This window comes from Trematomus bernacchii, unplaced genomic scaffold (assembly GCF_902827165.1).
Source record: "Trematomus bernacchii unplaced genomic scaffold, fTreBer1.1, whole genome shotgun sequence".
In the NCBI taxonomy this organism is placed as follows: Eukaryota; Metazoa; Chordata; class Actinopteri; order Perciformes; family Nototheniidae; genus Trematomus; species Trematomus bernacchii.
This window is the reverse complement of record NW_022987739.1, coordinates 14,349,256-14,361,608: the sequence shown is the minus strand read 5'-3', so window position 1 is coordinate 14,361,608 and position 12,353 is coordinate 14,349,256. Positions and strand designations below refer to the sequence as shown.

The 12,353-nt window shown below is 40.1% G+C and overlaps 1 protein-coding gene across 1 annotated transcript in view; it reads left to right on the top strand.

Annotated features, from left to right (window-relative positions):
* Window positions 1–3,356: 3,356 nt before the first annotated feature.
* fcho1 (FCH and mu domain containing endocytic adaptor 1) overlaps window positions 3,357–12,353 on the top strand; it is a 51,663-nt gene continuing 42,666 nt past the window's right edge. Inside the window, 1 exon segment of the mRNA XM_034146946.1 lies at window positions 3,357–3,441. The gene's annotated coding sequence lies outside the window, so the exon portion shown is untranslated.

The window sequence follows — 12,353 nt, the reverse complement described above, 5'->3', positions numbered from 1 at the left end:
AGAGCTGCATGAGAGGCAGAAACACGGAGAAATACAGGAGAAGAGGTGATGCACAGCATGTGGTTGTAAACATTGGGGTTCATTCAGTAGATTCATTTTGCTCTTGCCTTCTTCCAAAATGAAAAGAGACTTGGTAACTTCCTGGCTGCGTTTTTGGCAAAGTTATTTAAAAAAGGAAATAACACAACAATCTTACACTTCTATTATCAAAGGACAAGCACAAAGCAACTCTTTTTCAGTTTGACTTCTGTTCAGTTTAATATAAATATGTACTTACTATGCTTGATTAGGCAGGCTAAAGAAGACTAAGTTATTAGACACACATCTATGAAATGATCCAGCCATTGAAAGCCTTTCATCTGACATCTGCAAAATATAGATAAAATAATGAAAATGCTTGTCACAGAAATTCAAGCAGAGTATTGATGTGATGAATAGAACATGATCACAAAGGACCTTTAGAGGGAGACAAATGAGAGCATATCAGCGGCTGTTTGAAGCAACACTCACACAGGACAAGAATAGGAGCACCAACAGGTGACAGGCACTAATGAGACATAATTAAATCCGACAGCTCATTTCATTTTATTTAGAAGATTTTTCCATGGATTAAAAGCTTATTATGCTTTTTATATTTGTTAGCAAGGGAACACTGCCACTAGACCGTTTACAGTAAGATATAGTTTGTATATAACCACATAGCTTGTATTTTACACTCTTGTATACACTTAATATATGGATGAATAATACTATACAGGATTCAGATTTCTTATGTTGCCTTGTGACTGTGGTAAAGTGTTTCCTTCCTGTGAAGTGATGATAATCTAATCTTACTAAACAGGAAATGTATTCTAACCTTTCTGTCTTTCACATTATGATCTGTTGCACCCTGTCTTGATTTTAATATTGCATCAGTTAGCATCACATCAAGCATCATCTCCTCCAGCAGAGGCCTCTCACTGCTCACTTCTTTGATGTGTAAAAACACCTGAAAGGACACGAGAAGCTGAAGCAGCGTGTCATAGCATCTGTGCGTGTCTCTGTGTGAACCAGCTGCTGAGATAAAAAATGACCACATATATACAATGACTAGTGAGCTGCAACCTCAGTCTAAAAATACTTAATCTGTGAATTCTCAGCATCAGCAACTGTATCTAAATCCAGTCCCTTCCCTTGATGCTGGTTTAACCAAATACAACAATTTGTTCATACTTTCACACAAACGTTTGCTATTTTTCTTGAATTATTCAATTATTTTTGCATTAATCAATTAGTCCTTACCCAATTATAATGATACTTTACTTCCACGGCACATGATGATGCACAGATGTTTAAATAACTTTACTGACCCGTTTCCTCGTAAGGACCCATAATCAATCTTCAGTTGTTTTCATAATTTAAGGCCAAACATTTACCTGATTAAATCTGCAGCAGTGTATAAGGGCGATATACAACTTTGTACTGACTAATTTAGGACTGACCCAAAACAGACTCTGTTGAGAGTTTCTGTCCTATATGGGAAACACCAGGATTGCATTTCTCGTTCTTATCATCCACAGCAGAGTATCTTTACTTTTGCACCATATATGTGACAAGAAAGAGATAACTGTCTTCCTATCAATCAACATGCACCTGACCAGTGTTGCTCCCTAGCCTCGTGCTTGACGACTGGCAGCATCTCACCCATCTTATCTGATTTTGATAAGGAGTTTGACTTGGAGTTAAATGTATACATTTATTCATGGCCATCAAGAAGGATGCTTATTTCCTAGTTAGAAACACTTTCTTGTATTCCCTATCAACCCACAACTCATTACCTGTACCAAGATTATTCTGACTGACAGTGACATTATAAGAGAACTCAAAATTGCAGCTTTGTGGTAAAGTTTTAAGGGCCATGTAGTAAGGAACATGTATTTGTTATCACACTGGTATAGTGGGCCCTGACGCTTTAAGAGTGACTAAAGGACAAGCCTATTCCAAAGACACAAAACAATTGAACAAAGAGATTGTGTTGTGGTTATAAATTACACCTGTTGTGACTGTATTCAAAAGGCCATGTACATACACACCTTTCTGTATTGGTGGTAAAAGAAACAGGGTATATTTAGTGTCCCAAGAGTCCTGAATGTATAGATGTGCAGAAGTCAATATGATTGATAAGGACTGATTGAGGAGAAACAGCTCTGTTCCTTAAATTCGCCTGAGGCTTGCCTTTTTTTTAACCCCTAAAACCACACTTAGTGATTACAAATTCATGAGGTTCAGCCAACCATTGTTTAAACTTCAAGTGGACATCTTAGAGTTTGCAACCAGATCTGATATACCTGGCTACATGTAGGCCTATGGGAAATGTACAGTATGTTCCTTTAGTCTACTTTATGCACACAGAAGGCACACATGTGTTTTTGGTTTGCATGTTTCAAATCTTTTATTGACAAAGGTCAAATAAAACACATACTATCACATCCGGAGAGGATACGTTTTAAAAAACACTGGTGAGCGCTGAATTAAGCCTATGTATAAATATAAAATGAATGTGCAAAGGGGGCAAGCTGGCTACTTACTTGGCAAAATAAACAAATGGTTGTCTGTAGGTGTTTTTCTTTGCACATGGGGACAGTACCTTTGACCTGAGTAGTAGCTCAAAGTAGTGATTTAAGGAATACCTGAATTGTGTGAGATTGGTACACTTAATTTGGTCTTGCTCTGTCAATGGTGATAGGACACTGGGGTTTCTTTGAAGTTTGTAATGAATTATGATTAAACAACTGAACAAAACTTTGTTAGTTATGTTTCAGGATAAAAACCACAAAACAGATTAAACAGTCTGCATGTGTATATGTATTGTACATGATTATGTTTGCATTGACTTAATCGTTTTGTATTGGTGTGTGCATTGAAGTGTATGTGTGGGTATTTGGGAGAAGATCCATTTCATTCAATCATCAAATCATCATCAAATAGCTTCACTACAGGGCTGAAACATGCTTATACATAGCACAATGTTACTGTCAGCAGTGTAATGTTAAAATGGTGTTACATTATTCACTAAATAACTAAACTTGGCTTTATTTGATCTTGTTGCAGACAGGCAGAATACAGAAGCCACGTCCTTCAGGTCCCTTGTACTTTATTTATACGTTCTGTATTTTGTGGGCGTTGCCCTGGAAACAATTTACCAATAGACTGCTAGTATCCTCTCTAAGACCCGCCTTTTTGTGGTTGCTATGCCTACAACAGGTTTCTCCCTGAATGACGGACAGAGAAGCCAATCGGTTACGCGCTGGGCGGGAGTTTGTGCGCACACTGAAAACTGCCTGGTGAATTTCTACTACTATGATCAGACCGCTCAGGGTGCACGCTTGTGTTGGACCGTGGCTGCCAAAAAGACTGGGGATGGAAAATATACCATAAACGCTGTTGGGAAAGTCTACGGAGGTAAACAAGTATTCCTTGTTTTTTATTCACCCCCTTCTGTTACTTGAATATAATTCAGAAATTGTCTCGAAAGACTCAGCTAATGCTACGCTATTAAACATATCGAGTGGGTCATGCATGGCTGTGACATTGTTGAATTACTGTCTGCAGCAGCGGGAGACACGTTTGTTTGACACATGAATGGAGGGAAATTAAGCTCAAGTTAAAAAGTTATCAGTATCAGACAGTTGAATGTATCAACTTCAAATATAGCCTAATTTAAATGCAGAATTTAAACTTTAGTAGGTATGGTTCACTCTAAACAAATATGTCAAAATGTCTCAATTTTAATACGAGTCCTACTGACATGCATTCATTTGACACTGGCTTCATGTCATAGGATATTTCTGTCATCTGATGCTAGTTCTGAGTCATTTGTGATGTGGATGGTCGAATGTTGGTCTGTCACTGCCATTTCCACTAAATAACACTGGTTAAATTGACCTCCTGCATCCTGAGACATGTTGTCTTTTGTACGGTATATGTCTACTTGAAATATATCTTGAGCATTCATGAACCACAATGTTCTGCTGCTTATCTGACTGATTTATCTGTGATAAACTGAATAATATCAGATGTAACCATCAGGCTCACTTGTGACACCAACAGCCTTGGGTAGAGCCTATGAGTAGTAATTATAAATATTACACAAAACATGTGAATACTGACTATTCAGCAGAAAAAGTGATCGCGTTGTGGGTTTGCTGGAGGTCAGAGACACATTATTGGGTTTCTAGGTTATGGAGAGAGATAACTTTTGATGCCTGCAACTGAGACACACTGGCCCATGTAAACACACTTCCACTCAGGATCAGATTAAACTGCCTTTTCGATAACAGGTTGTTTAGCTCTTTGGGACCTAACATGATAAGTGATACTGTCTTGAATGGAAATGTAGTATCTAGCTGTGACAACACTGCATTGGTGCATTTATATCAGGCACTATCATTATAGACCCCTTTTTGTTTTGTTATTTTAAAATGATAATCTGTAATGCAAAATCAATAGACTAACTCCTGAAAATGAAACACAGGAAGGGAGCCAGCCAACACTGAATATTGAAACAACAACTTAACTGGTTAATTATATTATTAAAACAAAAGTTATGTTCATAAACATTGAATTATGAATGTGAATATTCTTTCAACTTTATGGTAAAACCATACATATTGGAGTTTTACTGCACACTACTTGTCTATGACCACAATATCCCCGATTTCCCTTTTTTTCAACATTTCCTTTCACGCTACTGTATGCTATCAAATGTAATAAAGTGTGGTTAAAATAATCGAATAGTCTGTCACTTGTCAGCCAGTAGTATGATTCCACTTTGGTAATTCTACCAATGTTGTTTATCTTTAAAAGCGAAAGTAAGACAGGTTTATTTTGGCGGGTTTAGGGTTTTGAGGTAGACACCCTCTTTTATTGCATAATTTTTAAGGGATGGAACCACCGTCTGGTGGCACTAAAGAAACCCAGCTGGAATTCCCCTTTAACTGCCGCCAAGATGTTTAATTTCCAAACAGCTTTAGCACAAACCACTGTATTTGCATCTTTACTTTGCATCACAGCTGTCTTCTTGTGCCACAATGGTCTGTCTGCCGGTGTTGTTTTTCTCTCTCTGCCTCTCAAGCTAATGTCAGGAGTTGAGTGCTGCTGGGTCTTTCGATATCAGAGACATAAACAACGTTCTCCCTGGTGCCTTGACTTCAACAGGAGATAGACTTTCTCTTTGCTGACTGCTCACAAAGTGAGTCAGGATGAGTGGGCTGGAGATGAAGAGACAGAGTGAAGAAAGGGAGTTCACTGTCATTAAATAAGGAAAGTGCACCAATGTCAGGAGAATCCTGGATGAAATTGTCTACAGACAGTCAAGCCAGTAGATATCAAGCCAACTACTTACTTACTTTTCTGTGTGCTGCTCATTGTTTACAGTCTGATCATCAACTGTGGTGGATGTCTTGCAGGCAAGGGCACCACAAATCTCAAATCTAACCATGAAGTTACATTTAGAAACCGACTGGGACTATTCCTGTAAGTGTCTTGGGGATACTCAGTTGGAGCTTGCAAGTTATTTTGGCTGAGTGAGAAAGCTCTGGGCTAAATGCTAGCATTATCAGTATACCAAAGATAGTGATGAGTACTTTATTGTACCATTTTGCATAGTTTTAATGGTTCAACAGTGACCACACACACTGTGACATGTTAACTGTATTCAAACAACATACCCCCCCCCCCCACACACACACACACACACACACGCACACACAATCCCCCTCCCTACACACACACACGCAACTTTGACAGGTTGTTCTCACACATTACTAACAATTGTTAGGGAATAATTCTTCTAGATATCTAACCTTTTGCTCTGTGACGTTTTATGATCTACTCTGACGTCTGTTATCTCCTTTAAGGAAAGGCCTTGGTGCCATATGTGTTGTTGTCACCAGTTTGTGACCGGTCAACTTGTCTGGCACAAAGGGTAATTGTTGTGAGAACACTGAGGCACTTCTTTATCGGTGTTTGTGGACTCTAAGATGTGAAATCTTTGAGGCCATGCGTGTCGGACGCAGGTGGTTCAGTGTTCCCAGCTGTTTAGTCTACTCCTTCAGAGATGTTGATTTCTCTCTGTGAACCAGTTAAAAGGTCTAACATAGAGAGAGGCTCCTCAGAATTGACGTGGCAACTCTACCGTGAAGTCAGAACCTCTGACTCTTTGACTTGTGATGTGAATCCTCCGGCCGATACTCTGAATAAACCCATCAGTGTTTGACATCAAAAGCTCCAACTCTCACCGTGTCTCCTTCCTGAGTCGGTGACTCCCAATGCATTGCTACACAGAAGTTTCCCCCACAACAATCATTGTGCTTTTTTCTCAGGCTTCACATAGACATTAGCTATTACCAGTATCATGAACAATTTGATATGGCACAGCCCTGCTATCACATCAACATGAATCTAATGAAACCATGAAAGGACACTTGGGCATCACTCCAGTTGATAATTGTAGTTACACTTTGTAATTGATGGGATCACAGAAAGTGAGGTGGCTGCACCAAGTTCCCAAACATCAGGTGACACCAGCTTTTGTTGACAGGCTGTTTCCTCACAGCCACAGCACACAACCAATTACTAAACCACAAACGCCTCTGCAAAGCCTGATGCTCTTTAAAGCCTCAGTTTGACCTCTACAGACATTAATTGTGGCTCACATAAAGAAGGGGTAATGTGCTTAGAGAAAAAGAAACAGGTGAATAAGAAGAGCTGCCTGTTTGGCATTTATATTTGAATAAAGGGACAACATTTACACCGTTGCAACCATGTATGAGCCGGACTCTTCACCTCACTTGATCACTCTCTTTCCTCCTCTTTGACCCATAAGTATCTTCTTTCTTTTACACTTTGGGACACTGCCCACCTCCTCTCCTATTGGCTCTCCCACAGCACATTATATGGTGCCAATGACAAATATGAATTATACATGCGTAGCCTCTCATATGTAGGCTAGAGTGCTGCGAGGCCTCTGCTATGCCAAACAGGGCAGGACCCTGAGGCAGGAAATATGAGGCAGGAAACGATGAAGTTAACCTGTTATGCAATGAAAACACAAACAAAACTCATAGCTCTGTCAATTCAAAGCTCTCAATTTACAGTGTAATACATGTTGAGTGCAGTTATTATTACAGGTCTAAAAGTAAATTGGAATACCAGTAACAGTAAATCCTGTAAAACCATGGCCTGTGCCTGAGGTCTCCTCATGGCAGATGGGAGGATCCTGGAGCAGAATAGTCCTGGATCTATTTCTGGGTTACTGTTTATTGTATAATCTGCTGTGCTCAAAGGCTAAAAGTGATAAGGAGATGTGAAAGAAAAGTATTCAGTTGATTTGCTTAAAGCAGCATGAAGGGTGATTTCAATTCAAGATTATTTTAATATAAAAGGAATTGGCCAGAGCCATGAGGAGGAAAACACTCTGATACAATGATAGGTTTAAACTGTGTGTTCATTTTCAGTTTGGCCAAATAATGATGTGACTTACCTATTGGGCAATACACGTTTTTTAAATTCGTAATTTCTTCTTCTAAAGTGCTGTCTTGTTCTTATTCATTATTCATAGAACCGTTATCAGATTTCCAAAGCTGAAATGATTAGTCTGTTAATCAAAGGACTAATTAAGTCATTTATCAAGTAAAAGTATCAGACATTGGCCGGCGTACATCTTCTCAAATGTAAGTACTGGCTGCTTTTCTCTGGCAGTAACGGTATTCATGTTATAAATTATTATGAATCCAGCAGCAAATGTTCTGAACTGCAGACGTCATGCTCAAATGAGCAGAGCCTTGGAGCCCTGCTGCTGCATAGAGCGTGTTCGCCTGTTTATTAATCGTATCAATATTCAATGTGTCGCCTGCCCAAATTGCACCAAATCCGTCGCTGAACGCCCAGCAATATACGTGCAAGTGTGAAGTATATTAAACACTTCTCGAGTAATGCAAAGGACAGACACACACCCCCACCCACCCATGGATTTAATTCATGTTCACACTATAATGTGGCAAATTTGCCAGTTGCATTTTTTTGAATGTAGGGATTTGCTGTTTCTTAAAAGTTTAACATTTGAGTAGTTATTTAGTTAAGCTTTTATGGGTTACTAGAAGAGAATACTAACAGCTGTCAATTCCTCTATAGCAGGGGTGTCAAACTCAATTTCATCGCGGGCCACATTCACATAAGGGCCGGTTGTAACTATATAAATATAATATATATATATATATATATATATATATATATATATATATATATATATATATATATAAAATAATGTATTATATTACATTATTGCCTCTGAATTGGATTATTATCGGATAGGATAATAACTTAGTAATTAACTACGTCTGAAAGCAGAAGTCCAGGGCAAATAATTGCAAGTCTCTTCAGTGCGCATGTCACAAAACGAGATGCATTGTGGGACATGTAGTTTATGGGCAACCTGCTTCTGTAAAGTGGCATGTAACCGTATAATAAACGTATTATATTCTTTGCAAGCTCTTGCGGGGCCACATAAAATGAAGTCGCGGGCTGGATTTGGCCCCCTGGCCTTGAGTTTGAGACCCCTGCTCCTCAGATAAAATAAACTAGTGTTAGACTGAGCTGTGTTATTTCACAGCTGTATGCTGCCAACATGCTCCTCTCTAGCTGTGTACAGATGTTGCCGAGCATTGTGTTTGCTGGTCATGCCAGTGCTTGGTGATGCCCGCCTGGCACGAGGTCATAGACTGGACTGGACCAGGGCTGCATGCTGCATGCTGCAGTGACAAAAGCACATTGAGGCCAGGACAATGGGGCGCTGGCAGCCTGGGTTGTTGTACCACTGTGCTTCTCTCTGTTTCTCTCTGCCTCCTGTCTATTGTGTTTGCTGTCTCACTGTATCTCTGGTTCGGTCTCAGTCACTGAGGGCTCCCGCACACGCTCAGTCGGCAGCCTGTTTACAGCTTTGAGAGAATAAATCTGCGCAGTGCTGCTGAAGCTACTCTAGTCATTAAACACAGGCTATCATTAAGTTGGCGGTGATGTGATGTTGGTTCCAGTGTGTCATCGTTAAACTGCAGGCTTCAGTTTTACTGTTTTGGTGCTGTTGTTGACACATTAGGCTTTGTGGGCTGTGCCGACAATACGATTGCAGCAATTCTCTTTCTCTTCATATTAGACATGCAATGACTCGCCATGCGGATACTGCATATCGTGTAAGATCATGGTCTGTCCAGATATATATGAAATATGGATTCAATATAGATACATATATTTATGAATATTTTTGACTGACAGTCTAAACAAAAAGAAAGTTGAATATGCCAACGTGTGATATTATAGTTTTTTGACATAATAATAATAATCTGCAAATCAAAAGATGATAGAAAATAATCCTTAGTTTGAACCCTGAAATTGTACTTGATTCATTTTTTGACAAAGGTTTATAATCTCTCAGCATACGACCACTTAAGGTTCACATTAAGGTCATGTGATGACTCCTGCGCAGCTCTGTTCTCTGAATGAAGACTGGAGAAGCATTGAACGCTCTGAATCAATTGTAAATTGACCTTTTGAGCTTCACCATATGTTGTCCACAAAGGTCAAGCATTTCACTGCTGGTGATCCCCCTGGAGTTCATGTGTTTGCGCTGACAGTCAATACAATAGCGATGATGCAGACAGGGGCATCTAGTTGTGGAAAGACATCCTTATAGAGAATACAATTCACAATGGAGGTCAAAACTATTGAATGTCAACAGTACAGATGAACTGGAAACTTTTATTAGAGCTTGTTTTTATCATATCAACCCACATAGGTTTTATATTCAGGAAGGAAAGTCCACGATGAATTCTTGCTCTAAATTACCAGCCGCAGTGAGTCATGCTGGTAGATGTAGCATTGCAGTGCAGAAGGCTGTGTGGTGGCGGTGAAGGGGGACATTAGGCCTGACACAGAATGATCTCTCCTCCACGCTTCGCCAAATCAGGTTTAAAACTAATACTGAGGGACAGACGAGTCGATCTGCAGTGCAGTAGACTGTGAGCCTGAAGTTGCTCAGTGAATTCAGTCGGTTTGTCCTTGTCCTCTCTCTCAGGGCCACATGCACATCAGAAGTGTGCTTGTATTCTGATGTTAGCATCCTGTTTAAAGCACTGCTGTAAAGCCTAACAGGAAATTGAATCGCAGTTTATACTTAATCATTTTCTGAGAATCATTAATCCACTAAATGTTCAACATTAAAAATGACAGTTTTTAAGCTGAAGTAGATTTCTGTTTTAGCCAATAAAACAAACCAAACTGTAACTATCCCTTTGTGATGTGTTGTTAATTTGAACGTACTTTTCTCAAACATGGCTTTGAATCAACAAGTCCTCCAACTCATACGACCAAATAGGTTACTTATGCTAGAGCCAATATGTCACTTCACACGTTTGTATCATTGCTCCATCACACACTTCAACACTGTTTGGAGGCTTATTTACGTTTACCTGTCTGATTGTATCTCTCTTGAGATCACCATCAGCCCAACCCTCTCTATTTATCACATTCACCTGTCGAACCTTTTGTTCAATTTCTTTGTGTCATTTCTTTCTTTCTTTTCTCTGAACTTGTCACAAGTGTTAGTGTTCAAAGGTTAGATAAACCTTCATTCTTTGGTTCAGACTTTGCTGTGTCCTTACATTTACGCAGTTCAATTTTCTTTTGCATTTTGAGTTTGAGGAGGAAGCTGAGGCCTGTACTACGAAGCCGGATTTTCCTAACCTGGATATGTTTGAGTTAGCCGGTTGGCCCAATCCAAAACATACGCGCTCTGGCTAAGCTGTACTACGACGCTGGTTATCAAGTGGATCGCTTAAGCCAGCCGTGTCCTATCTAGTTAGGTGCGCGTTCACATGAAAGGGGTGGTATTTGGAGCATTCGACCAATCTCAAACATGGACAAGCGTACTGACAGCGCAGCGTCATACTTCCTGAATGAAAAGTGAACTTTAATATTAGTCAAATATGAAGAAGTTAAACTTTAAACATCCATGACTTAAACACTTTATCCAGGATAAAAGCCACATAGCTGCACCTGCAAGGTGAATACAGCTGGTAAAAGAAAAAGTGTTTGAATGCGTACATTAACAGGTTTATGAGATCACTGCCCCGTCCAAGACACGAGTGGATCTGACTTTAATTACATTTGACTCGAGTGTTTCGTCAACTTAATGTGTTGCTTAAAATAATATTTCTGCATACAGTATGTGACACTGTGAGTGTTGCACGGCCAGATACGGCTCAAGAAGCTGACTCAAATAAGGAAATATATGATACATTATGATGTGATATGATATGAATGATAATGGGACACATCGACGTCTGCACTCACAGTGCCGCGGACTGTACTTAATGTTACTCTGATCCGGTTACTTATGTCGTGGCAGATATTTAAGTAAGCTTTCTTAACGCTAATGTTATAATAGTCAGATTGCTCTGAAGATGGGAGGGGATATTCTATTAATTTTCACGTTCACACAGTCAGTTGATTTTTGCCGGCCGTCTTTCCTGCAACGGCAGTTTTTCTGTATTTCCTCTATCCTGTAATATGACTTGATAGCTTTAAACTCCGCACACGGAGCTCTGATTGGTCAGCAGGCAGTGCTTTCACTGAGTTGATCTCTTAGCCTGCAACCTAACCTCCTCCCGAGGAGGTTAGCCGCTCAGCATAAGTTACCATGGAGATCTAGCCCGCTAAAAAGAGAACCAGCGTCGTAGGACCGGAAAGCCCGAGTTTTCCCTGAAGTCAGCCGGCTAAGCGAAAATCCGGCTTCGTAGTACAGGCCTCTGGTGTCTGGTTTTCTAACCTAGTGTGAGGAGGGACATGGGGAGTAATCCTGTCCAACCTCTCTCATCTCCTCTCTCACGCAAAGCAGGGAGAGGCAGGTGGAGGTGGTGAGGAAGCCTTTATTACTTTGTTGACCCTCCCTCCCAGCCTTAGGAGAGACATCTGGTATTAGATTGCTCTCTGGCAAAAGAAAGAGAAATAAACACAGAAATGCTTGTGTGGGCAGAAAGGATGAGCCATTAATAATTATGTTGTTGACAGTGTTTTCTGTGTAAGAGAATTGATTTCACTCCTCCCCATCTGCTTTTCTTAAAGCTCCCATGTCATGCTTTTCCGGTTATTACCCGTCCCCTTGTGTGTTATGAAGGTTTTTATGCATGTAAACGGTGTGCAGAGTCAAAACCCTCAAAGTACACCCTGTAGCGAGTAAAACTCTAACACAGAAAATACCTCCCCAAAACGCCTCGTTGGAGATACGTCACTGCCCATTTGATTCTTCCGGGTACCGCCTG